At 48.9% G+C, this 25324-nt stretch overlaps 1 protein-coding gene and 1 non-coding gene across 4 annotated transcripts in view; both read left to right on the forward strand.

The window, feature by feature from the left end:
- Positions 1-25324, forward strand: part of smyd3 (SET and MYND domain containing 3) — an 894585-nt gene that overhangs the window by 501257 nt on the left and 368004 nt on the right. The gene's annotated exons all lie outside the window — the stretch shown is intronic.
- On the forward strand, positions 11187-11267 carry trnak-uuu. The gene has a single exon. It is a non-coding gene; the product is annotated as a tRNA-Lys (tRNA).

Raw genomic sequence — 25324 nt, forward strand, 5'->3', positions numbered from 1 at the left:
TTCATGCATTTGAAGTGTGTTCTGTCTTTCTATAATAACACAAAGCTGCAAATTACGGACGGTGTCCATTCCTTCAACATAATATGTCTTGATCTTTGGCAAAGGTTCACTGACTGACAGAAGGAAATCAAAACAAATGCGCACTGCAGTCATTTAAAAACAACCCCCCCCCCCCCCCCCCCCTCCAAAACTGTATAAACCCGTGATTTACGGGGAGCTAAACCTGTGCTCTCCGGTGGTCCTGCCTGACTTCCCCCAGTCCGTGTTGGTAATGTATTATCCCCTTATCGATTATTAATGTCACTGTACGCACTGCCCTGTGGAGGTTGACCACATTAATGGCGTGGCGAGGGCTCCCTCCCCTATCAACGGACAGCAACAAATCGCCCTCTGCCACAAATGTGCAAATAAACTGGAACCAGTTCTCAAAGTAGGAGGTAGTGGCAGCCCACCCACAAGCAAGGTCAGGGGCCAGCATTGACCTTGCATATTATACTGTCGCAAAAGCAACAACAACTTGCATTGATGTCGCACCTTTAACATACTAAAATGTCCCCAGACACTTTTGCAGGAACGTAATCAGGCAAGAACTGTCGCTACGGCATCGATGGAGATATAAATAGTGGAGGGTAGAGTGTTTGGAGACGCGGAAGAGCTTAATAAAGAGGTCGCAGAGCTTGGGGCCAGCAGTGAAGAGGGCAGATAAGAGGACAAGAGTTGGAGGGATTCTCGGAGAGCCATGGAACTGGAGGAGGTCACAGGGGTATTAGGAGGAGTGGGGCCCTGGAAGGATTTGATCGCAAGAATGTGAATTTTAATTATTGAGGAGCTCTGGTTCGAGGGTAAAGGTAGGTGGGCGAGCAGAGGGACGATTGCTGAATGTAGTGGCATGAGGTGGGCAGCACAGCATCGCAATAGGCTGACGTTTACAGGAGGAAGCTGGTGAGAGGAGCAATGGAACAGTCAGGATTGGAGTTAGCAGACATGGATAATAGGCAGCCGGCGTGGGGGCTGCATTGGGTGCTGGAGGTAGAAGCAGGTGGTCTTGGTGCCGGAGGTGATCTGGAGTCAGGAACTATTCTTGGGATCAAATAGGACACGGAGGCTGCAAAGTGATGGCTTCGGCCAGCGGCCAGCGAGAGGGATGGTATCAGTGGTGAGGTGCGTGAAGTCGATGGCTTTCCAACATTTCATGGCCAGTATTGGCTCATTCCGAAGGTGATGTTGGACAAACGGTCCGACAACCGTCAGAGGGGGGATGGGGGTGGTGTAGAGCTGGATGTGGCCAATGTACACGTGGAGCCTGACTTTGTCCGATGTCGCTGAGGGACAGTATGCAGGAGGGGGACAGGGAGACACAGTGGATCCTTGGGGAATCCAAATGTAACGTTACTAAGTGATGAAGAGCAAACAGCACAAATGCCCAAACCTGTCTTTTCCCTTCCCAGCATTTTCAGGGTGTTTTATTTTCAGCTCTTTATTTTCTGTTTGGTTTATATCCCCTATTATTTTATTATTCTGTCAGTTACTCAGGTCTGTACACTCTTCTCTGCTCTACCTGTTCCCTAGACATCTAACAGATATACAACCAAGTAAGAATGGCTCGACGGTTTCCCTCTGTGACCATTGCAATCTGCTTTTCTCATTTCCTCTCTTCAGTTGACTAATCCTCCAGTGTCCTCTGCATCGAACCCAGCTCCTTTCTTTCCTGGTTTCTTATATTGCCTGTTGTACGTTCTGCTTTGCTTTTTCTCTCCTCTGTTGTAAATGAACCTTCGCTCCTCATCCTCACACACGACCCGGCCTCTTTTAATTTATGTTATCAGCCGTTTGCTAAAACCTCCTGATAAATCTCTCTATCCCTCCCCCTCGGGGGAGTTCAGCAATTATATTTGCGCTGTAGGAATTTGTTTCTTCCCTGTTGTGTTGCGATTTTCTCCGGCCCTCGTCAGCCCCGTTCATGAAGAGCATACTGTCGATGTGAGAGGTTTATTCCGGGTTTTTTTTTAAGCGATGATATGGAGTTCAGACCCAGAGGGGATTCGTTCTTATCTTTCAACGAGATACACCCTGGGAAACCCATTTCAAAGCAGCATCTTCCTCATTAGATGCTTAGTTGTGTTTATGGGCCCAAGAAACAAGCTCCCTGGGGTTACCCAGTCCTCCGTCCAGCAGCTCCTCGGCAGCGGCTCCGAGGGATTGGTGTGACTGGAGTAACGTTGCTGCCTGTAAGCGCTGGTGTATACTTTCCCAGACTGGAACGCCCCAATTCCATCACAATCTGAAGTGATTCTATGAATGGAGCCGCTCTCAAAGTTTGGATGTTTTTGAGAGAGGCAGAAGTACCATTCCGTCTGCCGGTCTTTCTTTAGAAAATATTTTTCTTTACGTTTACACTTTTTGCCAGCACGGTGGCGCAGTGGGTTAGCCCTGCAGCCTCATGGCGCCAAGGTCCCAGGTTCGATCCCCTCTCTGGGTCACTGTCCGTGTGGAGTTTGCACATTCTCCCAGTGCTTGCGTGGGTTTTGCCCCCACAGCCCAAAGATGTGCAGGGTAGGTGGATTGGCCACGCTAAACTGCCCCTTAATTGGAAAAAATTAATTGGGTACTCTAAATGGTAAAAGAAAAGTTTTTTAAAAACGTTTACGCTTTTACTCCGGACATAAAGATGGATGAGACGGTTACAGTCTTCCCCCCCCCCCCCCCCCACTTCCCCTCTTCCAGGTCTTATCCTCAGCACGTTGTTTCACAGTGGGTGGTTGTTTGGTGCATGTCGGTGGGCAGTGCCCCCCCCCCCCCCCCCCCCCCCGCCCCACTCATCGCTCACCCTCCCTTCCCTTCTTTTCCGCTCTTCCCCTCCTCTTGTCTGCTTGTATTTTAGGAGTTATTTTACGTGTGGCATTGTGTTGGACCCACTGTTCCCCATGTGGGTCTCCACCTGGCCTCCCCCTTCGTCTTTCCTCTGGTCTCTTCCCCCCCCCCCCTTGTCTCCCCCCCCCCCCTGGCTCCCCCCCCCTTGTCTCCCCCCTTGCCCCCCCTTGTCCTCCCCCCTTGTCTCCCCCCCTTGTCTCCCCCCCCTTGTCCCCCCCTTGTGTCCCCCCCTTGTCTCCCCCCTTGCCCCCCCTTGTCCTCCCCCCTTGTCCTCCCCCCTTGTCCTCCCCCCTTGTCCGTCCCCCCCTTGTCCGTCCCCCCCCTTGTCCGTCCCCCCCCTTGTCCCCCCCCCTTGTCCCCCCCCCCCCGTCTCCCCCCCCCCCTTGTCCCCCCCCCCTTGTGGTTAAGGCTAAGTGAGAGGAAGAGTTGATGGTGACGCTGGAGGAGGGACTGTGGTGTGAGGCGCTGAGGAGGGTAAATGCTTCGACTTTGTGTGCCAGGCGAGGGCTGATACAGCTGAAGGTGGTGTACAGGATGCACCTTACAAAGTCGAGGATGAGAGTTCTTTGGAGGGGTGGGGGTTGTCTGTGAACGATGTGGGTGGTGTTCTGCAAATTATGTACATATAGCTGGGGCCTGTCAGAAGCTGGAAAGGTTTTGGAGGATGGTGTTCAGCACCATTTTGGGGGTTTTGCATCTCGATGTGGAGCCCGGTCCCCGAGAAGCCATATTCGCGGTGTCGGACCAGCCGGAGCTCCAGGCACGTGCGGGGGCAGATGTTTTATCCTTCGCCTCACTGATCGCTCGTAGGCGGGTCACGTTGAGGTGGAGGTCGGCTTCTCCACAATGTGCCTCGGCGTGGTTGGCGGGAGCTGCTGGAGTTTTCAGCCCGAGAAAAGGTGAAATTTTCTCTAAGGGTGGCGAGTGATGGGTTCTACAAAAGTTGGGGTTTGTTCATTTTGCATTTTGGAGAGTAGGTTACCGTGGACTGCTGAGGGACGGGTGAGGGAGGAGGGAGGAGGAGGTGTGGGTGGGGGGTTTAATGTGTTGTGTGGGGTTGTTACTGTTGTAAAATGTAAAAATGTTGGGGGTGATTCTCTAATATTGGAGTCCAAGTGTTCGCGCCGTTGTGAACACTGTCGTGTTTCACGACGGCGCGAAATGGGCCCCGGTACGACCGACTCTGGCCCCCAGAGGGGGCCAGCATGGCGCTGGAGTGGTCCATGCCGCTCCAGCCTCCTTTCGGGGTGCCAAATGGGCGCAGTGCCAACCCGCGCATGACCGTTCACGCAGAGTTCCCGCAGGCAGCGACCAGGGGTGAACGGCGCCGGTGGGACTCTGCCGTATCAACGCGGCCGCTCAGCCCATCCGGGCTGGAGAATCAGTGGCCCCGCCGATTCCAGCGGCGCCAAACGCGCCGGCGCAAATGGTGCCAATTCTCCGCACCTCGGAAAATCGCGCGTCATGGCGCGGTTGCGGCGATTCTCCGGCCCGGCGCTGGGCTCGGAGAATCGTCCCCGTTGAAAATTTTGAGTAAAAATACTTTCAAAAAAACGATTTGGACTTTGGAATCAAAGGTATAACTTTCCAATTTGCGGATGGCACCAAGATGGAGGAGACAGTCAATACGGAGGATGATGACAGGGGGACATTAATAAACTTGCAGAATGGGCACATAATTGGCAAAAGAAGATCAACACAGATATACCTGAAATGGTACAATTTGGTAGAAAGAGGAGATAGGTCATTTATTACTTGAAAGATTCAATTCTTGATGGGGTAGATGCACAAAGGGATTGGAGTACAAACACACCAATCACACAGTTGTGCTGCAGATTAGCAAGGCCATTAAAAGAAAGCAAACCAAACTGGAGGTCTTATTTCTGGATAGAATTGAAAAGTAGGGAAATTCTGTTAAACCCATATCAAGCCTTGATGAGACCACACTTAGAGTTTTGGTCACCTCTGGAGAGGATGGAGGGAGGATTTACAAGGATGATAGCAGAAATGCCTGTGCAGACATATCAGGAGAGAATCAAAAGGCTCTTTGCTCTTGAAAAGGGAAGGCCGAGGGGTAGCTCAATGGAGACCATTAAAACTCTGAAAGATATTGGTAGCGTGAATAGGGAGAGAATGTTCCCTCTCGTGAGGAGGAGCACAACTAGAGGCCTCAATACAGGATTGTCACCAAGAAATCCAACAGGGAACTCAGAAAAATCTTCTTTATCCAAAGAGTGGGGAGAATGTGGCAGTCACAATCATGGGGGGGGCTGATTTAGGCGAATTATATAGATGGGCGGCACGGTAGCACAGTGGTTAGCACTGTTGCTTCATAGCTACAGGGTCCCAGGTTAAATTCCCGCTTGGGTCACTGTCTGTGTGGATTGGACATTCTGAATTCTACTTCAGTGTACCCGAACAGGCACCGGGATGTGGCGACTAGGGGCTTTTCACAGTAACTTCATTGCAGTGTTAATTTATGCCTACTTGTGACAATAAGGATTATTATTACCGTTAGATGTATTTGTGGAGAAACTAAACAAGAATATGAAGGAGAAGGACGTAGGTGGTTACAACGGGAAGTTTGGATGTGAGAAGATGGGAGGAAGCTTGGGTGGAGCATGAAAACCAGCACGGAATGGTTTGGCTGAATGGCATGTTTCTAGGCGTCTATCCCATATAATTCTACATGTACATTTCATAGAACATAGAACAGTACAGCACAGAACAGGCCCTTCGGCCCTTGATGTTGTGCCGAGCAATGATCACCCTACTTAAACCCACGTAACCCGTATACCCGTAACCCAACAATCCCCCCCATTAACCTTACACTACGGGCAATTTAGCATGGCCAATCCAACTAACCCGCACATCTTTGGACTGTGGGAGGAAACCGGAGCACCCAGAGGAAACCCACGCACACACGGGGAGGACGTGCAGACTCCACACAGACAGTGACCCAGCCGGGAATCGAACCTGGGACCCTGGAGCTGTGAAGCATTGATCCTAACCACCATGCTACCGTGAGGCCCCATGCTACCGTGAGGCCCCTGTTTCCTGTGGAGTTTTACGTGTACTTCATGCTTTCATATATGGAGCCTCAAAAATCAAGAGACTTTCTACTGTGAAACTGCATGAGAAATTGCAAACACCATCTTGCTCCTGCAAGACAACAGCTAAAAGCAATTACATCTATAAATAACACCTAGACAACCGTCTCCCCCACTCCCCGCAGTCGGCTAAGTGCCGGGTGCTGACCAGGCTTCAGCGGTTCGAGGTGCTTTTTCCATCTGCTGTACATCACCTTCCTTGGAATTCATCTGCCTTGTTCGGTCTGCAATGACTCGACCTTACCTCTGGGGAATGGGAGTGGGTCACATCTCCCTTTGTAACAAATCACCAGTCCTTGGCGCTGCACCAACCAAGGGCCGAGCGTGCGGCAGACCGATGACAGACGCGTCTGCTGAGCTGTCCGAGGCAATTTGGGCAGTAGAAGTAGATCGCTGGGGTGCCTGGCGGAGGGAGCTTGAGCTCGCTGGCGTGGTGAGCTGGTGATACAGTCTTGCGGTTTAGGAGAGTGACATTTACAGCTCAGCAAAGTGCCAGATAAAAGATGGGGGTTGTTAATAACCCCTGATGCACTGCCACTTGTGTGTCCTGCAATTAGTCAGGAGTTACAACTCGTCGCTATCAATCAGAAGTGACACCTTCAGTAACGCGATCAGTTAATTTTTCTTTTCCCGCATTCCTCGGCCTTCTTAATCCAGGGTGGATTTTGTTCGAGCAGAGGCTGATTTAGCCTTTATGATGATGACGGCTGCTTATTAAATGTTTTGTGATCGTCTAGTAAAAATGTAACCATAAATTCTGTTGTTAATTTGTTCCACATTAGCTTTTCTGTACACAACACGTTTTAGGAATAACATGACCAAAATATAACAATGCCCAGAGGGGGAGAGCAGCAAAGCAGATCTTCTTCAAGTAGGGAATGTCTACAACTGGCTTGTGTCTTATCTTCTCCTCTTTATTTGTATAGATTATGCATTACACAGCCGAATGTTGGATTGTCTTTTATATTGGGCTAGTTTCCCACCATCAGTGGTTAGTGTTTACTTTTCATTTTACTGCAAAGTGGCTTTTATTCCCATTCTTTCTGTTCCATTCCTTCCCGTCATCATTCTCTGTCGTGGAGAGGTTCCACATCTGGATCCTTTACGCCTGACGTCCATAGTCAACAACAATAAACGTCCCAAAGTGCTTCATGGGGGCATTAATTAGAAAAAATAACAAATTGGACACTTAACAACGGAAGGAAATAATTAGTGGGGCTGGGACAGGCACCAAATGTTTGACCAAAGCGGTGGAATTGAAGGAGGATGGGGTGCTGGAGAGGTGGTAAGATGTTGGGCAGGAACCTCAGCGTGTGTGCTATGAAGGGGGTTGAAGGCACAGCGACCCCCAAACCTCCAGTTTGCATCCCTCCTTTAAAGCATTCTCAAAATGCTTGAGCACGGTAGCACAGTGGTTAGCACAGTTGCTTCACAGCTCCAGGGTCCCAGGTTCGATTCCCAGCTTGTGTCACTGTTCCCCCTGTGCTAGAGTTTGCACGTTCCCCCTGTGCCTGCGTGGGTTTTCTCCAGGTGCTCCGGTTTCCTCCTACAGTCCAAAGATGTGCAGGTTAGGTGGATTGGCAGTGCTAAACTGCCCTCAGTGTCCAAAAGGGTTGGGTGGACTCCACACAGATGCTCACCCAAGGTCGGAATCGAACCCGGGTCCCTGACACTGTGAGCAGCGGTGCTAACCACTGTGCCACCCTGTGTGCCTTAGTTGAGGTCTCCGGTCCAGTGACGTAACCACAATGCCACTGAGCTTTGAGAACGCAGCTGCCACTGGGCCACCAGCCTCATGGTCCCGGGGAGCGATCCTCCATCTACAGTGCCCATAATGCGGTGCTCAGCGCTGCTCTGCTTTCTCCATTCCGTGGAGAGCTGAAGAAGCTGACGTGCGCTGGAATAATAATCCGGAGTTCGTTGCATTGAACGCTCAATAATTCCTTTGTGCTGCTCTGAGCTGCAGGAGTTAGGCTCCAGGACTCGAGATATTTGGATTGAATGTTTCCTTCGATAAAGCTGCGGGGGGAGGGGTAAAATTTGTAAGAGATTTATGGGCTATTGCCTGGAATGATTTTTCCTCAAGATGTGGGTGGGCAGCATGGTGGCACAGTGGTTAGCATTGCTGCCTCATGGCGCCGAGGTCCCAGGTTCGATCCCAGCCCTGGGTCACTGTCCGTGTGGTGTTTGCACATTCTCCCCGTGTTTGCGTGGGTTTCACCCCCACAACCCAAAGATGTGCAGGGTAGGTGGATTGGCCACACTAAATTGCCCCTTAATTGGAAAAAATTAATTGGGTACTCTAAATTTTTTTAAAAAAGATGTGGGTATCATGCTGGGCCGTCCCCAGACCGTGTGGACGGGGGGGGGGAGAGAAACCGGGACCGTTTCTCAGGAAGGTGCGGAGCCAGTTGTACTTTGTCCCTCTGGATGTAACTTGCTGCTATCATTGTTTGAACTGCGATACATTTCAAAATGACAAAGCCAGCAGAACAATTTTACATCACTCCATTTCAGAATAAAACTCTATAACCTCATCCTTGATAAACGGGTGGAAAGGAAAGTGACTTTATGACAACATTAGTCAGTCCATAAAGTCTATAATTATTTCTTTGAGTAATCCAAAGTATCTTTATGATTTCTTTAATAAAATGGTTGAGAATATCGGTAGTATGTCCGTAGTATGTCCACACATTACTGATGTCCAGCTGTGTCTCAAGTCAGGCTTGCTGGACACTCAATGTCTCAAAATTAATTTGTTGTGAAGTAGAGCATATTGGCGGTGCCTGTATATATGGACTTTATATTCCAGCAAACTCCATTCGCAGAGAAAGATTACAGTTTTCATCGTATCTGTTAATTGTTGGTTTCTTACATTTCCTTCTTCATTTGTTATTATGGGATAAAATGATCAAAGATCTGCCGGTTCCTCTAGTTTGCCTTGCACCATTCTGGCAGTCACAAAATACAATGATGATGGAGCTGCTGATTAATCATATCGCAGTAATTAATCTCCAAACACTTAATCTGCAACAGGCCCAGACGTGGCACGAGGAAAGTCCCTATTTTCCAAGGACAGCAGGAGCAGTATTAAAATAATACTGCGGATGCTGGAATCTGAAACGAAAGGGAAAATGCTGGAAACGCTCAGCAAGTCTGGCAGCATCTCACTCCACAGTATAAATATTTCCCACTATCTCTGTCTGTTAGCTTTGACAAAGAGTCATCGGACTCGAAACGTCAGCTCTTTTCTCTCCCTACAGATGCTGCCAGACTTGCTGAGATTTTCCAGCATTTTCCCTTTCGTAGGAGCAGCATTAAACCGGCCGTCGTCGGTATAAAAACAGCAGGGACTTTGTTGAGACGATCATGAGGAAGTCGCACAGCTTTCAATTCTCTCTCTGCCTAAACTTCCCCCAACGCAAAGACTAATCTCGGCCATCTCCTCTTGATAGCTCACTTTCAATTTGTAAACGGTTTCATTGAGCTAGGTGATTCTTCTTGGGCCTGTTGCTTGACTTTGAGGAATTTTGTTTTGCCAGAGGCCGGGGCTGTGACAATTTCAGGCAGCTGTAAAATGCAAAAACCTGAGAGATTTGTTCAAATCTTAGAGGGTTTCTTTCACCTCTCAAAGACTTCAGTCCTCGACATCTGATGGACGCTGTCGACCTCAACTAGATAATAGCAGCTCATTGCAAAGGAAGCTGAGCAAATGTAGACAGGGAGGGAATTTTACAGCACCCGGCTTGTTACCCACATTTGTTGGATTGCAGGAAAGGGGATTCCTTGTGAGGAACGGCTTGCTTGTGGGTGGTTGTCATCTTTCTTGGGAGGGCTGGTGTTTTTCCATTCATGGGATATGGGCCAGCATTTATTGCCCATCCCCTGAACTCAGAAGAGTCAAACACATTGCTGTGGATCTGGAGTCGTGTGCAGGCCAGGCCAGGTAAAGACGGCAGATTTCCTCTCACAGGGCCAGGGGTCCGCGTTCGATTCCGACCTTGGGCGACTGTGTGGAGCTTGCACATTCTCCCCGTGTCTGAGTGGGTTTCCTCCGGGTGCTCCTGTTTCCTCCCACAGTCCAAAGATGTGCAGGTTAGGTGGATTGGCCGTGCTAAATTGTCCCTTAGTGCCCAAAGGTTGGATTATGGGGATAGGGTGGTGAAGTGGGCCCAGGTGGGGTGCACGTTCAGAGGAATGGTGCAGATCTCCTTCTGCACTGTAGGGAATCTCTGAAAGGACGATAGCGAACCAGAAGGGTTTTGACAACAATCGACAATGTTTTGATGGTCATCTGCGTGGTGGGATTTGAACCCAGATCCCCAGAGCATTACTAGCCCGGTGACAATAACACTACGCTACTGCCGCGTCTCTTCAAGGAGAGATTTAAAGAAAAAAAAAACTCTCAGTTCATCAACTCAAGAGTTACTTTTATGAAATAGTTCATGAAGCTGTTATCATTTAGGAAATACATGACAGCCAATTTCCACGCAGTGTAAATGGCAATGAATTGAAATGAGAATTGGCGTTGAAAGGACACCGATTTTGGGAGGAGTGAAAAGCGGGGGGAGAAAATTTTCACAAACTGAGGGGTGTGGAAATGTTCTTTTTGACTTATGTTTTTGTTCAATTGAAAATGTTTGGAATAAAATACATTTTAAACTGGAATAAAATACGTGTAAGCTGTTCTTGTTAGGTTTGAAGTTTAAAAGTTTAAATATTGGTTTTCTTTTGTTATAATAAAGTTTTGTTTGTAAAAATGAAAAAGAAATAGAAAGGGCGCCGATTTTAAGGTAAACGGCAAATGAACAAAAATGCCATGTGAGGAACGCAGGGAGTGCTGTGGATCTGCCTGAGAGTGTGCTGGAGGCAGATTCAATCCTGGCTTTCAAAAGGGAATCGGATTGTTATCAGAAGAGAGAGAATCTGCAGAGCTATAGGGGAAGTGGGAGGGCTGAACTGCCCCTGCAGAGACCAGCACAGACACAATGGGCTGGATTCTCCAGTCTCGTTCCTGGCAGGACCCGCCCCGGTTCCTCACTGGCCAGATTTTGGGCACCGAGTATTAAAACTCACCTGCAGAGGCGGGGGGGGGGGGGGGGGGGGGGGGGGGGGATCAACAGAATTGAAGGCTATCCTCCATGTGATAAAGATTCTCGGTGACAGATTAGCAAATAACACAATTGGCAAAGATTTTGGAATTCTGTCCCGATCTCTTGGTAGCTCAGTCGGTAGAGCATCAGATTTTTAATCTGAGGGTCCAGGGTTCAAGTCCCTGTCAGGGCATTGATTTTGTCTGCGGGTCGGTGTTAGCTCAGTTGGCTGGACAGCTAATTTGTGATGCAAAAGCAATGCCTACCGAGAGGGTTCAATTCCTGTAAAGGGCAGCACGGTAGCATTGTGGATAGCACAATTGCTTCACAGCTCCAGGGTCCCAGGTTCGATTCCGGCTTGGGTCACTATCTGTCTGCACATCCTCCCCGTGTGTGCGTGGGTTTCCTCCGGGTGCTCCGGTTTCCTCCCACAGTCCAAAGGTAGGTGGTTTGGCCATGATAAATTGCCCTTAGTGTCCAAAATTGCTCTTAGTGTTGGGTGGGATTACTGGGTTATGGGGATAGGGTGGGGGTGTTGACCTTGGGTAGGGTGCTCTTTCCAGGAGCCGGTGTAGACTCGATGGGCCGAATGGCCTCCTTCTGCACTGTAAATTCTATGATAATCTCAACCTTGCGTTCCCATCTTCCACTCCCCATTGGGCGTCATGCTATAGAAGGATGTGAACGCATTGGAGAGAGTGCAGAAGATGTTTGCAAAAAGGTTTCAGAGAAACATCAGGTTTGAGGATAGGTTGGAGAGGCTGAAATTTCCCGTCCGTCCCTGTTGGCAGGATCGGGGTCTTCCAGTGGTTAGGACTATTGTCCTTGGAGAGAAGAATGGTAAGAGGGATTGAGCATTTTTAGCGAGGGAGAGAGGCTGGATAAGCTCGGGTTGCTTTTCTTTTGAAGCAGAGAAGGCTGAGGGTGAGGGGGGGGGGGCTGAATGAGGGGTATAAGATTATGAGGGGTATGGACAGGGTGGATAGGAAGCAGCTGTTCCCATGAGTTGACGGGTCAATAACGTGGCCGCATAAGGTGAGTGGCAGGAGGTTTAGGGGGGATTTGAGGAAAACATATTTCACCCAGAGGGTGGTCAAAGTCTGGAAGGGTAGCTGAGGCAGGAAATGTCACAATCTTTCAAAAGTATTTGAATGAGCATTGGAAATGTCATAACGTTCGAGGCTATGGGCCATGTGCTGGGAAGTGGGATTAGTATCGAGAGTTCTTTTTTATTTGTTGGTGCACGCTTGATGGGCCGAAGGGCCTCTTCTGTACTGTATGACTCTATGAGATTTGATAGAGATGTTCAAAATCACGAGGGGGGGTGGGCAGAGTACATCGGGAGAAACCGTTCCCGCTCAAAAAAGGCTCAACAACGAGAGGGCACAGAGTTAATGTGATTTGCAAAAGAAGCCAGTGTGATGTGCGGAAAAAAACTTTTTCACACAGAGAGTGGTTCGAGTCTGGAATGAACGACCTGGAAATGTGATGGAGGCAGGTTCAATCGAGGCATTCAGAAGAGCATTGGATGATTGTTTGAACAGAAACAACGTGCAGGGGTATGGGGAAAGGGCAGAGGAATTGTACTAAGTCACAAAACTTAGGAGAGCCAATGCAGACATGATTGGCCAAATGGCCGCAAAGAACACAGAAAATGACAGCACAGGAAAGGCCCTTCGGCCCTCTAAGCCTGCACCAACCATGCCGCCCGTCTGAACTAGGGGCAGCATGGTAGCACAGTGGTTAGTACTGTGGCTTCACAGCGCCAGGGTCCCAGGTTCGATTCCCCACTGGGTCACTGTCTGTGCGGAGTCTGCACTTTCACCCCGTGTCTGCGTGGGTTTCCTCCGGGTGCTCTGGTTTCCTCCCACAGTCCAAAGATGTGCAGGTTAGGTGGATTGGCCATGATAAATTGCCCTTCGTGACCAAAAAGGTTTGGTGGGGTTACAGGGTTACCGAGTTATGAGGGTGGGGTGGAGGTGTGGGCTTACGTGGGATGCTCTTTCCAAGGGCCAGTGCAGGCTCGATGGGCCGAATAGCCTCCTTCTACACTGTAAATTCGATGATTCTGAAAAACTCCAACCCTTCCGGGGTCCGTATCCCTCTATTCCCATCCGATTCATATATTTGGCAAGACGCCCTTTGAAAATCGTTATCGAATCTGCTTCCACTACCTCCCCCGGCAGAGAGTTCCAGGCACCCACTGCCCCCTGTAAAAATAAAACTTGTCTCGTATATCTCCTTTAAACTTTGCCCCTCGCACCTTAAAACTATGTCCCCTAGGAATTGACTCTTCCACCCAGGGGAAAAACCTTCAGACTATCCACTCTGTCCATGCCCCTCATAATCTTGGGCAGCACAGCAGCACAAGTGGATAGCACTGTGGCTTCACAGCGCCAGGGTCCCAGGTTCAATTCCCCACTGGGTCACTATCTGTGCGGAGTCTGCACTTTCTCCCCATGTCTGCGTGGGTTTCCTCTGGGTGCTCCGGTTTCCTCCCACAGTCCAAAGACATACAGGTTAGGTGGATTGGCTATGATAAATTGCCCTTAGTGTCCAAAATGGTTAGGACGGGTTATTGGGTTACGGGGATAGGGTGGAAGTGAGGGCTTAAGTGGATTGGTGCAGGCTAGATGGGCCGAATGGCCTCCTTCTGCACTGTATGTTCTATGAATCTATGAATCTTGTAGACTTCTCAACCTTTGTCATTCCAGTGAGAACAAACCCGAGTTTACCAACCTCTCTTCTTCGCTAATGCCCTCCATACCAGGCAACATCCTGGTAATTCCTTTCTGTACCCTCTCCAAAGCCTCCACATCCTCCTGGTAGTGTAGTGACCAAGTGCGGCCTGGCTAAGATTCTAGAAAGCTGCAACAAGACTTGCCAATTTTTAAACACAATGCCCCGGCCGATGAAGGCAAACATGCCGTCTGCCCCCTTGACTACCTTCTAGCCACTTTCAGTCACCTGTCCACCCAGATCCCTCAGCCTATCAATACTCTCAAGAGTTCCGCCACTTACTGTATATTTCCCATCTGTGTTAGGCCTCTGTAATGAACTCCAATTGGCTTTATTGGTTGGCCAATTGGAGTATGAGCTCCCTCAATGATAGCTCATTGAGGGGCCCATATAATCACCTGTGTAGGCTTTGTGAGCAGTCTTAAGTTGACTGGACTGCTAGCAGCACTGTTTGTAGCTGCTCCTGTAATATCGTTATTGTAAATAAATATTGGTGTGGTGACGGAACTCCAGCCTCCCGTGGATTACTACAGTGGCGACGAGGTAAACTACGAATTTTGCGGAGACCAGCTGCCGCAATCGGAGGGTAAGCCTTGCCATTTTTTTTAAAAATGCCGTTTTTTGGGAGGTTAGAGGCATTCGACCCGGCTATTGAGGACTGGTCCCAGTATGTGGAGAGAATGTGTTACTTCTTCCGGGCAAATGATATACTGACGGACGAAAGGAGACGGCTTATCCTGCTGTCGGCGTGCGGACCCTCCGCTTTCGCCATTATACGTAGTCTGACTTATCCCGATGCGCCGGACACAAAAACTTCCAAGAAGTAACGGAATTGGTGAAAGAGCACTACGACCCAAAACCACCCCTCATTTTGCGTAGGTACAGATTCTACACAGCGAAGCGGGAAGACAGGGAGTCAGTTACGAATTTCTTGACCTGCCTGAGAAGGCTGGCGGAAAAATGTGAGTTCGGCCCGACGCTAAATGAAATGCTTCGGGACCGGTTAGTGTGTGGTATAAACGACCTCACAATACAGAAACGCCTGTTGGCGGAAACGGAGCTAGACTGCAGGCAGGCGTTACAGCTCGCACTGTCCCTAGAAAAGGCAGCAAGTGGGGTGCAGGAACTACAGGGCACGCCAATGGAGGTAGATACCTGTGAGAGGGACTACCACAACGGGTCCTGCTACCAGATAGCCGCAAAGGAAAACTCCCGAAAATTCCCCAAAGCCTGCCAGGACTAACTGGAGACAGAGGAAAGTTCCGGCTGAGGCTCCCCCAACAGAGAAGGACCGTTTCTGGCACCAGACAGAGTGGGGTAACAACGACAGAAACCCTAGAAGGAGGTGGCAAAAGAGGAATAGCAGGTGGGGACGCAGGGAAGTACACAACCTAGACACCCCATCCTTCTCCGAAGGGGAACAATTATATAATATTACAACGAAGAAAGAAGAACGGCCAATAACCTATGCTTCGAGGACCTTGGCGATGGCTGAGAGGAAGTACGCCCAAATCGAAAAGGAAGGACTGGCGGTGATATTTTCAGTAAAGGAATTTCACCAGTATCTGTACGGGCGGAAATTCACCATAGTGATGGACCATAAGCCGGTATTAGGGTTATTAAAAGAAGACAAGTCAATACCCCTGATTGCATCAGCTAGAATCCAACGCTGGGCGTTGCTACTGGCGGCATATAGATACGTTCTGGAGCACAGACCGGGAACGTGAGTAGCACATGCAGATGCTTTGAGCAGACTTCCCCTCCCGGACACTCCGCCGCAAATACCAAAAGTAGAGGAGACAGTAATGACTCTAAATGTTTTGGACACCCTAACAGTAGACGCACAACATATTCGGTTGTGGACGCAAAAAGACCCAGTTTTAGCCAAGATGAAGCATTTACTGCTAACAGGGGAACTGGAAAGACCAGTGGAGCCCCAGATGCACCCATACTGGAGCAGAAGGGACCAAATAACCATAGAAGACGGTATCCTATTATGGGGAGCCCGGGTAATCGTCCCAGCTCAGGGCTGTCAGGCAATCTTAACTGAGTTACATCACGGACACCCAGGGGTGTCTAAAATGAAGATGCTAGCTCGAAGCTACGTTTGGTGGCCAGGTTTGGACACATGATGTGGAGATGCCGGCGTTGGACTGGGGTGAGCACAGTATGAAGTCTTACAACACCAGGTTAAAGTCCAACAGGTTTGTTTCAAACACGAGCTTTCGGAGCACTGCTCCTTCCTCAGGTTTGGACACAGACATAGCAGCCTTGGTACGTCGGTGCCAGGAGTGCCAACAGGGGCAAAGAGTGCCACCAGTGGCGCCATTGCACCCGTGGGAATGGCCAGGCAGACCGTGGACCCGCCTGCATATTGACCACGCTGGCCCTTTCATGGGCTCAATGTTTTTGGTGATAGTGGACGCCCACTCCAAATGGTTGGATGTCCACCGGGTAAACACGGCAAGCACAGCATCGACAATTGAAAAGCTCAGGGCCTCGTTTGCAACACATGGACTTCCGGAGGTATTGGTGTCGGACAACGGAACGGCATTCACAAGTGGGGAATTTGGAAAATTCCTGAAGGAAAACGGAGTCCGTCACATCAAAACGGCCCCTTACCATCCAACGGCCTGGCAGAGAGAGCGGTCCAGACACTTAAAGCGGGACTCAAGAAGCAGCCGGCAGCGTCAATAGACACAAAGCTCTCCCGCTGGCTGTTTGATTACAGGACCACACCGCATTCCACAACGGGCATACCGCCAGCTGAACTCTTAATGGGAAGGCGGCTGCGAACGAGGCTGAGTCTCCTTTTCCCAAATTTAACGGGGAAAGTGGAGAAACAACAGGAGGCCCAACGCAGGGGGCATGATGATGGTTGGCAGCAGAGACATTTCCAGGTGGGGGCACCGGTTTGGGTCAAGAATTATGGGAATGGACCAACGTGGGACAAAGGCACGGTAGAGTCCCAAACAGGGCCCATATCCTATGAGGTTTCAATAGGAGGTAAGGTGCTGAAGAAACACCTAGACCAAATAAGGGCAGCAGAACCACACCTGGAGGCAGGCGAAGAAGGTCCGCCTCAAGCTGGGATAGCCCAGACGGAAAGGATACCCACACCCCAGCCCCGAGCAATTTCTCCAGACCCCGTCATCAGAGTCGGAGATGGACACACTCGACGAGGCCGCCGCGACACCTCTCCCCGAGGAGGAGGAAGAACAACTTCCAAGGAGGTCATCAAGGAAAAGATGGGCACCTATAAGGTACACCCCGCCCACTTCGGAGAACGACCCGGTGGACGACACAGAGGTGACAGACCCAGACATGAGGAGCAGGAAGAAGCTCAGAGGAATGCCAGCTGGCAGGAATTCCTCAGACCTTGGGGGGGAGGGGTGTACTGAACTCCAATTGGCTTTATTGGTTGGCCAATTGGAGTATGAGCTCCCTCAATGATAGCTCATTGAGGGGGCCCATATAATCACCTGAGTAGGCTTTGTGAGCAGTCTTAAGTTGACTGGACTGCTAGCAGCACTGTTTGTAACAGCTCCTGTAATATTGTTATTGTAAATAAATATTGGTGTGGTGACAGAACTCCTACCTCCCGTGGATTACTACAGCCTCCTTCTGCACCGTAACGATTCTGTGATTTCCATGCCTAAATGAACATCTCTGCCCACGTTGGCCTGTGCATGAGAGTCCAGTGCAAAACCTTCACAACCTGTTGTCCATTGGAAACTGATTCCTCTTTCACCCTTTTGTAAATGGTCCATGGTGACAAATTTGTGACAAAACTGTCTTCATTAGAAGGTAGATTGATTTTTTTTTTAAACTCTGCTATTGTGTGTCTAACAGCCAAGGGCAGAGCGATCTACGGCTACAGATGTCTTGGCCTGTGTATTGTTTGACCATCCATATGTATAACTTCACATTGATATTCGTGGTGCATCCTCTCTGTTACGGAGCAATAGCTAGCACCTGCACTTAATTCTCATTTAAATGTCACTCAGCTGCAGGTGCCTTGTGCATGCCAAGTGTGGGATGACCTGGGATGTGTATTATACAATGATGGGACACGGGGGTGTACAAATTGGAAAGTGTCGAGAGGAACGGTTTGCTTCTTGACTAGTAATCCAGAGATCTCGATGAATGATCCAGAGACAAGAGTTAAAATCCTACCACGGTTACCAGGCACTGTAAAGTCAGTTCATTAAACCTGGGATAAAGAGAGAATAGTCGGAATGGTGACTATGAACTACCGGCTTGTGATTTTAAAAACCCGTCTGGTTCACTAATGGCCTTTAGCGAAGGAAATCTGCCACCTTACCCAATTATACTCGAATCCAGAAACATATCAATGTGTTTAATCCTAACCAGCCTCTGAAATAGCCCAACAAGCATTAGAATCATAGAATCCTCACAGTGCAGAAGGAGGCCAATTGGCCCATTGGGTCTGTACTGATCCTCCAAAAGAGCACCCCGCCCAGGCCCAGTCCCCCACCCTATCTCCGCAGATCCACCAAACCCTCAGACACTAAGGGGTAATTTATCATGGCCAATCCACCTAACCTGCACACCTTTGGACTGTGGGAGGAAACCGGAGCACCCGGAGGAAACCCACGCACACACGGGGAGAAAGTGCAAACTCCACACAGACAGTCACCCGAAGCCGGAATTGAACCTGGATCCCTGGCGCTGTGAGGCAGCAGTGCTGACCAATGTGCCACCATGCTGCCCAATTGGCCATATTAAATCCCTGAGCCACACCACAGGCTGCATGCAGTGGGATTTGTTGAGGTTCATCCGTGAAGCTCTGTGACGCAGGACTCTGCACTCTGCGTTTCGTGGGTCGCACCAACGAGCTAAACATCAGGCACTGCCAGGGTGCCAGGCTGGCACTGCCAGGGTACCCAGGTGACACCAGCCGTGCCAGGGCACCATCTTACCCAAAGGGCATGCAGCTGGGGGCCACCGATTCCCTTGGCAGACCCCCACGGGTGCTGTCCCGATGGGGACCAGTGCTGAACAGCGCTCCCCCAAGGTCCCCAAGGTGACGGGATTGAATCCCAAAGCCTCAGGTACCTCGGGAATCTGCACATTAGAGTCAGGCTTACTGCCTTGCTCAAATATGCAGGCTTGCCAAAAGGTGATCCCGCCAATTGTGGGTGGGATTCACATCACAACGTCTTGCGAGATTGCCTTGAATCTCGTGAGGCATTGTGAGCTGGGTAGATCCCAGGAGTGGGGTCTCCCGGCTTTGAACAGCCATGCTGCACCACGGCGAGCTGCTTTTCCAGCCCAGTGTGGCCGGAGGATCGCGCCCATCACCTGCGGCCTGAGGATCATCAACTCGGTGGAAGCCGCTCTCTGGGCTTCTTGAAACTTGCTGGTCTTCCAGGGCAAAAGCACCTACAATGACTGAATGTTGCATACAGGTGCTTTCCAAGGCTCTGGGTGCACTAAAAGCTCAGGGCAGCCAAGGCAAAAACTCAACCAGAAATGGTCCCTCCCTGAGGCTCTCCCACCAACGTAAAGCCAAGGAGCTGGAAACTGTGCAAAACTTATTGTAAATATAACCTGTGGCATAGTGAGGTACCTCAAAGTGCCACATAGTCAATGGAAAAATACTGATCTGGGTTTGAATTTAACTAACAATGCAAATTGAACGTTACGTACATAGGAACAGAAAGTAGACCATTCAGCCCCTTTCAGCCTGTCCTGCCATTCAATGAGATCATGGATCTATGCCCTAACTTCATATACTTTTATCACATGTCCCTTAATATCTTTGCTCAACGAAGTCTGTATCTCAGATTTATAATCAGCAACCTTTCTTGCTTCAACTGCTGTTTGTGGGAGAGAGTTCCAAACCTCTACCATCCTTTGAGTGAAGAAGTTCTTCCTAACATCGCTCCTGGAGGCCCAGTCCTCGATTTTAGACTGTGCTCCCTAGTTTTAGAACCTATAGTTTATCTTTATCCACCCTGTCTTTCCCTGTGAATATCCTGAACACTTCATTCGAATCATCTCTTAACCTTCTAAATTTTGGAAGAAAGTATATTTTTGGAAAGAAGAGACGGCAGCACTGTGGGGGTTCCTACGCCACAGGGACTGCAGCGGCTCAACGCCACGTTCTCAAGGGCAATTAGGGATGGGCAACAAACAAAGGCTGACCAGTGATGGTCGAATCGCACAAATTCCAGCAGCAAGACTCCTTTTTTTTAAAAACAACAAAGCCCTCCAGTGCTTCAGCAAATGTCAAATTATTCTAACAATGCTTCTGGGAAGTAACCAGGTCAAATTATCACCTTTCTGTTCCATCGCCACCCAATTCAATTGATTTGTTAAACGCACAGGCACTTAGCTCTGACACCTGCTTCAACAGCTCCCCGTGACTCTTGAAAGATCATGAAAGAAATAATGAGAGTGCCACTTATTTCATTTATAAATGTTACGCATAAATGCAGTGTGCATTTGTAAAGTGTAACTTGTCGCCGGGGAGGGGTTTGACGGGGGAGGGGCTGCGGGCCGAGTTATTGCCCTGTGTGGCCAGTTCAGCGAGGAGCCTGTTGGGAGTGTTAGATTCAGCGCGGTGTGCGCGCTCCGCCTTACCAAAGCACCCGGCGCAGGCTTCGAGACTCCAAAGCTCATTAGCCATTCCGAATAGCAGATTAAGTTGGCACAATCAAAACAGGCCAATTATAACATAACATTTCGCCCTCGCTGAAGTGGATTGATTAGGTCTCAGCGCAGAGCGAGAGTTGTTGTTTGGAGAGGGCACGGGACAAAAAAGGAACGCTCGCCCGATATCCAATTTAGTGCTGAAATATCCTCCTCGAGTTGCCGCTGGAAAGGTACAGGGCATGCTAATCACAGTTTTCATTGATGAGAGGGAATTAATGACAGCCACCATAATGAATTTTAAATAGTAGAAACTCTGACCGTTTTCAGGGGTCTAATTAGTCACTGAAACAGATATTTACTGTCACTGGATTGTTTCCATGTTCGTGTGTTTTCTTGCACTGCATAATTTGGTTCAGCGCTGTAACATGGTTGCTGAACTAGGAATCATCTCGATATATAATTCAAGTGATAATAGTATAGGTACTTTCAGCTTTTACAGAGCACTACTGGTGACACCGATTAACAATGTATTCCTTTTCTTCTATGGTCTGCGTTCATATGCAAAGTGGCTCCAGTTTCCTTCACCTTGACGCTGGAGAAGGCCAAGTCGGCAAGTTAATTCAGACCTGCAACTTGTCAACTGCAGTCACGCTGAGAAGAATCAAGGATGTTCGAACAATGTCCATTGAATCCCTGTCCCTCTGTGTGCGCCATACAGAAACCTACCAAAATCAGTTTTGGTTCTTCCTCCCAAGTGAAAAAGGTTTTGCGGTGAGCAGCAAAGGCTTGGTGTTTAATGTAAAATGTGTACAGGAAACATAGGGTTGAAATTCTGGTGTTTTGTTTTCAAAGACTTTCATTTCCACAGCATCTTTCACAACCACAGCCAGTGAAGTACATGCTCATAGGACTGAGTTTAGGAGGAACTTCTTCACCCAAAGGGTTGTGAATCTATGGAATTCCTTGATCGGTGAAGCAGTTGAGGCTCCTTCATTACATGTTTTTAAGGTAAAGATAGATAGTTTTTTGAAGAATAAAGGGATTAAGGGTTATGGTGTTCGGGCCGGAAAGTGGAGCTGAGTCCACAAAAGATCAGCCATGATCTAATTGAATGGCGGAGCAGGCTCGAGGGGCCAGATGGCCTACTCCTGCTCCTAGTTCTTATGTTCTTATGATTAGAATCATAGAATCTCTACATTGCAGAAGGCCATTCAGCCCATCGAGCCTGCGCCGATCCTCTGAAGGAGCATCCTATCTAGGCACCTAATAGGAACATAAGAACTAGGAGCAGGAGTAGGCCATATGGCCCCTCGAGCCTGCTCCGCCATTCAATGAGATCATGGCTGATCTTATGTGGACTCAGCTCCACTTTCCGGCCTGAACACCAAAACCCTTAATCCCTTTATTCTTCAAAAAACTATCTATTTTTATCTTAAAAACATTTAATGAAGGAGCCTCAACTGCTTCACTGGGCAAGGAATTCCATAGATTCACAACCCTTTGGGTGAAGAAGTTCCTCCTAAACTCAGTCCTAAATCTACTTCCCCTTATTTTGAGGCTATGCCCCCTAGTTCTGCTGTCACCCGCCAGTGGAAACAACCTGCCCGCATCTATCCTATCTATTCCCTTCATAATTTTATATGTTTATAAGATCCCCCCTCATCCTTCTAAATTCCAACGAGTACAGTCCCAGTCTACTCAACCTCTCCTCGTAATCCAACCCCTTCAGCTCTGGGATTAACCTAGTGAATCTCCTCTGCACACACTCCAGCGCCAGTACATCCTTTTTCAGGTAAGCAGACCAAAACTGAACACAATACTCCAGGTGTGACCTCACTAACACCTTATACAATTGCAGCATAAACTCCCTAGTCTTATCTCCACCCCTCTAGCAATGAAGGACAAAATTCCATTTGCTTACTTAATCACCTGTTGCACCTGTAAACCAACTTTTTGCGACTCATGCACTAGCACACCCAGGTCTCTCTGCACAGCAGCATGTTTTAATATTTTATCATTTAAATAATAATCCCTTTTGCTGTTATTCCTACCAAAATGGATAACCTCACATTTTTCAACATTGTATTCCATCTGCCAGACCCTAGCCCATTCACTTAACCTATCCAAATCCCTCTGCAGACTTCCGGTATCATCTGCACTTTTTGCTTTACCACTCAGCTTAGTGTCGTCTGCAAACTTGGACACATTGCCCTTGGTCCCCAACTCCAAATCATCTATGTAAATTGCGAACAATTGTGGGCCCAACACAGATCCCTGAGGGACACCACTAGCTACTGATTGCCAACCAGAGAAACACCCATTAATCCCCACTCTTTGCTTTCTATTAATTAACCAATCCTCTATCCATGCTACTATTTTGTCCTTAACGCCATGCATCTTTATCTTATGCAGCAACCTTTTGTGTGGCACCTTGTCAAAGGCTTTCTGGAAATCCAGATATACCACATCCAATTTATCATGGTCAATCCACCTAACCTGCACATCTTTGGAATCATAAAATCCTGACAATGCAGAAAGAGGCCATTCAGCCCATTGAGTCTGCACTGACCCTCTGAAAGAGCTCCCACCCAAGCTCACTCCCCCGCCCAATCCCAATATCCCCTTAACCTAATCTACACATCTTTTTGGACACTAAGGGACAATTTAGAATTGCCAAAAACCTAACCTGCACATCTTTGGACTGTGGGAGGAAACCCACGCACACACGGGGAGAACGTGCAAACTCCACACAGTCACCCAAGGCCGGAATCAAACCTGGGTCCTTGGAGCTGGGAGGCAGCAATGCTAATCATTGTGCTACCGTGCCGCCCAATAGGAAATATGGCAGCCAGTTGGTTGCACAGCAAGCTCCCATAAACAGTAATAGCATAATGGTAAAATGGTCCATTTCAAGATGAGATCGAGGAAACACGGTTTAAAATAAGGGGGCTCCCAGTTAAGGCTAGATGAAGAAATATTTGCTCTCAGCGGGTTTTGAATCTTTGGTACTCTCTTCCCCAGACAGTGGTGGAGACAGGGGCAATGAATGTTTATAAGGCAGAGGTAGATAGATTCTTGACTATCAAGGAAGTCAAAGGTTATCAAGGGTAGGCGGAACGTGGAGTAAAGTTGACAATCAGATCAGCCATGATCTTACTGCACAGTAAGAAGTCTTACAACACCAGGTTAAAGTCCAACAGGTTAAAGTCCATCACTAGCTTTAGGAGCACTGCTCCTTCCTCAGGTGAATGAAGAGGTATGTTCCAGAAACATATATATAGACAAAGTCAAAGATGCAACACAATACCTTGAGCATTTGCAGGTAATTAAGTCTTTACAGATCCAGAGATAGGGGTAACCCCAGGTTAAAGAGGTGTGAATTGTCTCAAGCCAGAACAGTTGGTAGGATTTCATAAACCCAGGCCAGATGTTGGGGGTGAATGTAATGGGACATGAATCTAAGGTCCCGGTTGAGCCCGCATTCACGTGTGCGGAACTTGTCTATAAGTTTCTGCTCGGCGATTTTGCGTTGTCGCGCGTCCTGAAGGCCGCCTTGGAGAACGCTTACCCGGAGATCAGAGGCTGAATACCCTTGACTGCTGAAGTGTTCCCTGACTGGAAGGGAAGACTGCATGGTCTCACCAATGTACCACGCTTCGGGACATCCTTTCCTGCAGCGTATGAGGTAGACAACGTTGGCCGAGTCGCAGGAGTATGTACCGCGTACCTGGTGGGTGGTATTCTCACGTGTAATGGTGGTACCCATGTCGATGATCTGGCACGTCTCGCAGAGATTGCCATGGGAGGTTTGTGTGGTGTCGTGGTCGCTGTTCTGAAGGCTGGGTAGGTTGCTGCAAACAATGGTTTGTTTGAGATTGCGCGGTTGATTGAAGGCAAGGAATAGGGGTGAGGGGATGACCTTGGCAAGACATCGATGATGTGTTGAAGGCTGCGAAGAAGATGTCGTTGTTTCTCCGCTCTGGGGAAGTACTGGACGACGAAGGGTACTCTGTCGGTTGTGACCCGTGTTTGTCTTCTGAGGAGGTCGGTGCGGTTTTTTGCTGTGGCACGTTGGAACTGTCGATCGATGAGTCGAGTGCCATATCCTGTTCGTACAAGGGCATCTTTCAGCGTCTGTAGTTGTCTGTTACGCTCCTCCTCATCTGAGCAAATCCATATTGTGATCTTATTGGATAACTGAGCAGGCTCAGGCTCGAGGGGCTGAACAGAATCACTACAGTGCAAAAAGAGGCCATTCGGCCCCTTGAATCTGTATCAAATCAACTTAGGCCCATCCCATCTCCGTAACTCCACCTTTTGGACACTAAAAGGCAATTTTAGCAAGGTCAATCCACCTAACCCGCACATCTTTGGACTGTGGGAAGAAACCGGAGCACCCACGCAGACAGAGGGAGAATGTGGAAACTCCACACAGACGGTTGCCCGAGGTCAGAATTGAACCCTGTGCCACCATGCCACCCATGGCCAACTTTTGTTTTATTCATACATGGGACGTGGCAATGCAGGCCGTGCCAGTATTTATTGCCCATCCCTAACTGCCCTCGAGGGTGCAGTTAAGAGTCAACCACATTGTTGTGGGTCTGGAGTCACATATAGGCCAGATCGGGTAAGCATGGTAGATTTCCTTCCCTAAAGCTCATTAGTGAAGCAGATAGGTTTCTGCGACAATCGACAATGGTTTCACTATTAAACTATTAATTCCAGATTTTAATTGAATTTAAATTCCATCACCTGCCGTGGTGGGATTCGAACCTGCATCCCCAGATCATTATCCTGGGACTCTGGATTACTAGTCCAGTGACAATACCACTGTACCACCACCTCCCCTATTGCTCCTAGTTCATTTTGTGTGTGTTTAGTGATGCTGTT

Source organism: Scyliorhinus canicula, chromosome 1 (genome assembly GCF_902713615.1).
Source record: "Scyliorhinus canicula chromosome 1, sScyCan1.1, whole genome shotgun sequence".
Taxonomy (NCBI): domain Eukaryota; kingdom Metazoa; phylum Chordata; class Chondrichthyes; order Carcharhiniformes; family Scyliorhinidae; genus Scyliorhinus; species Scyliorhinus canicula.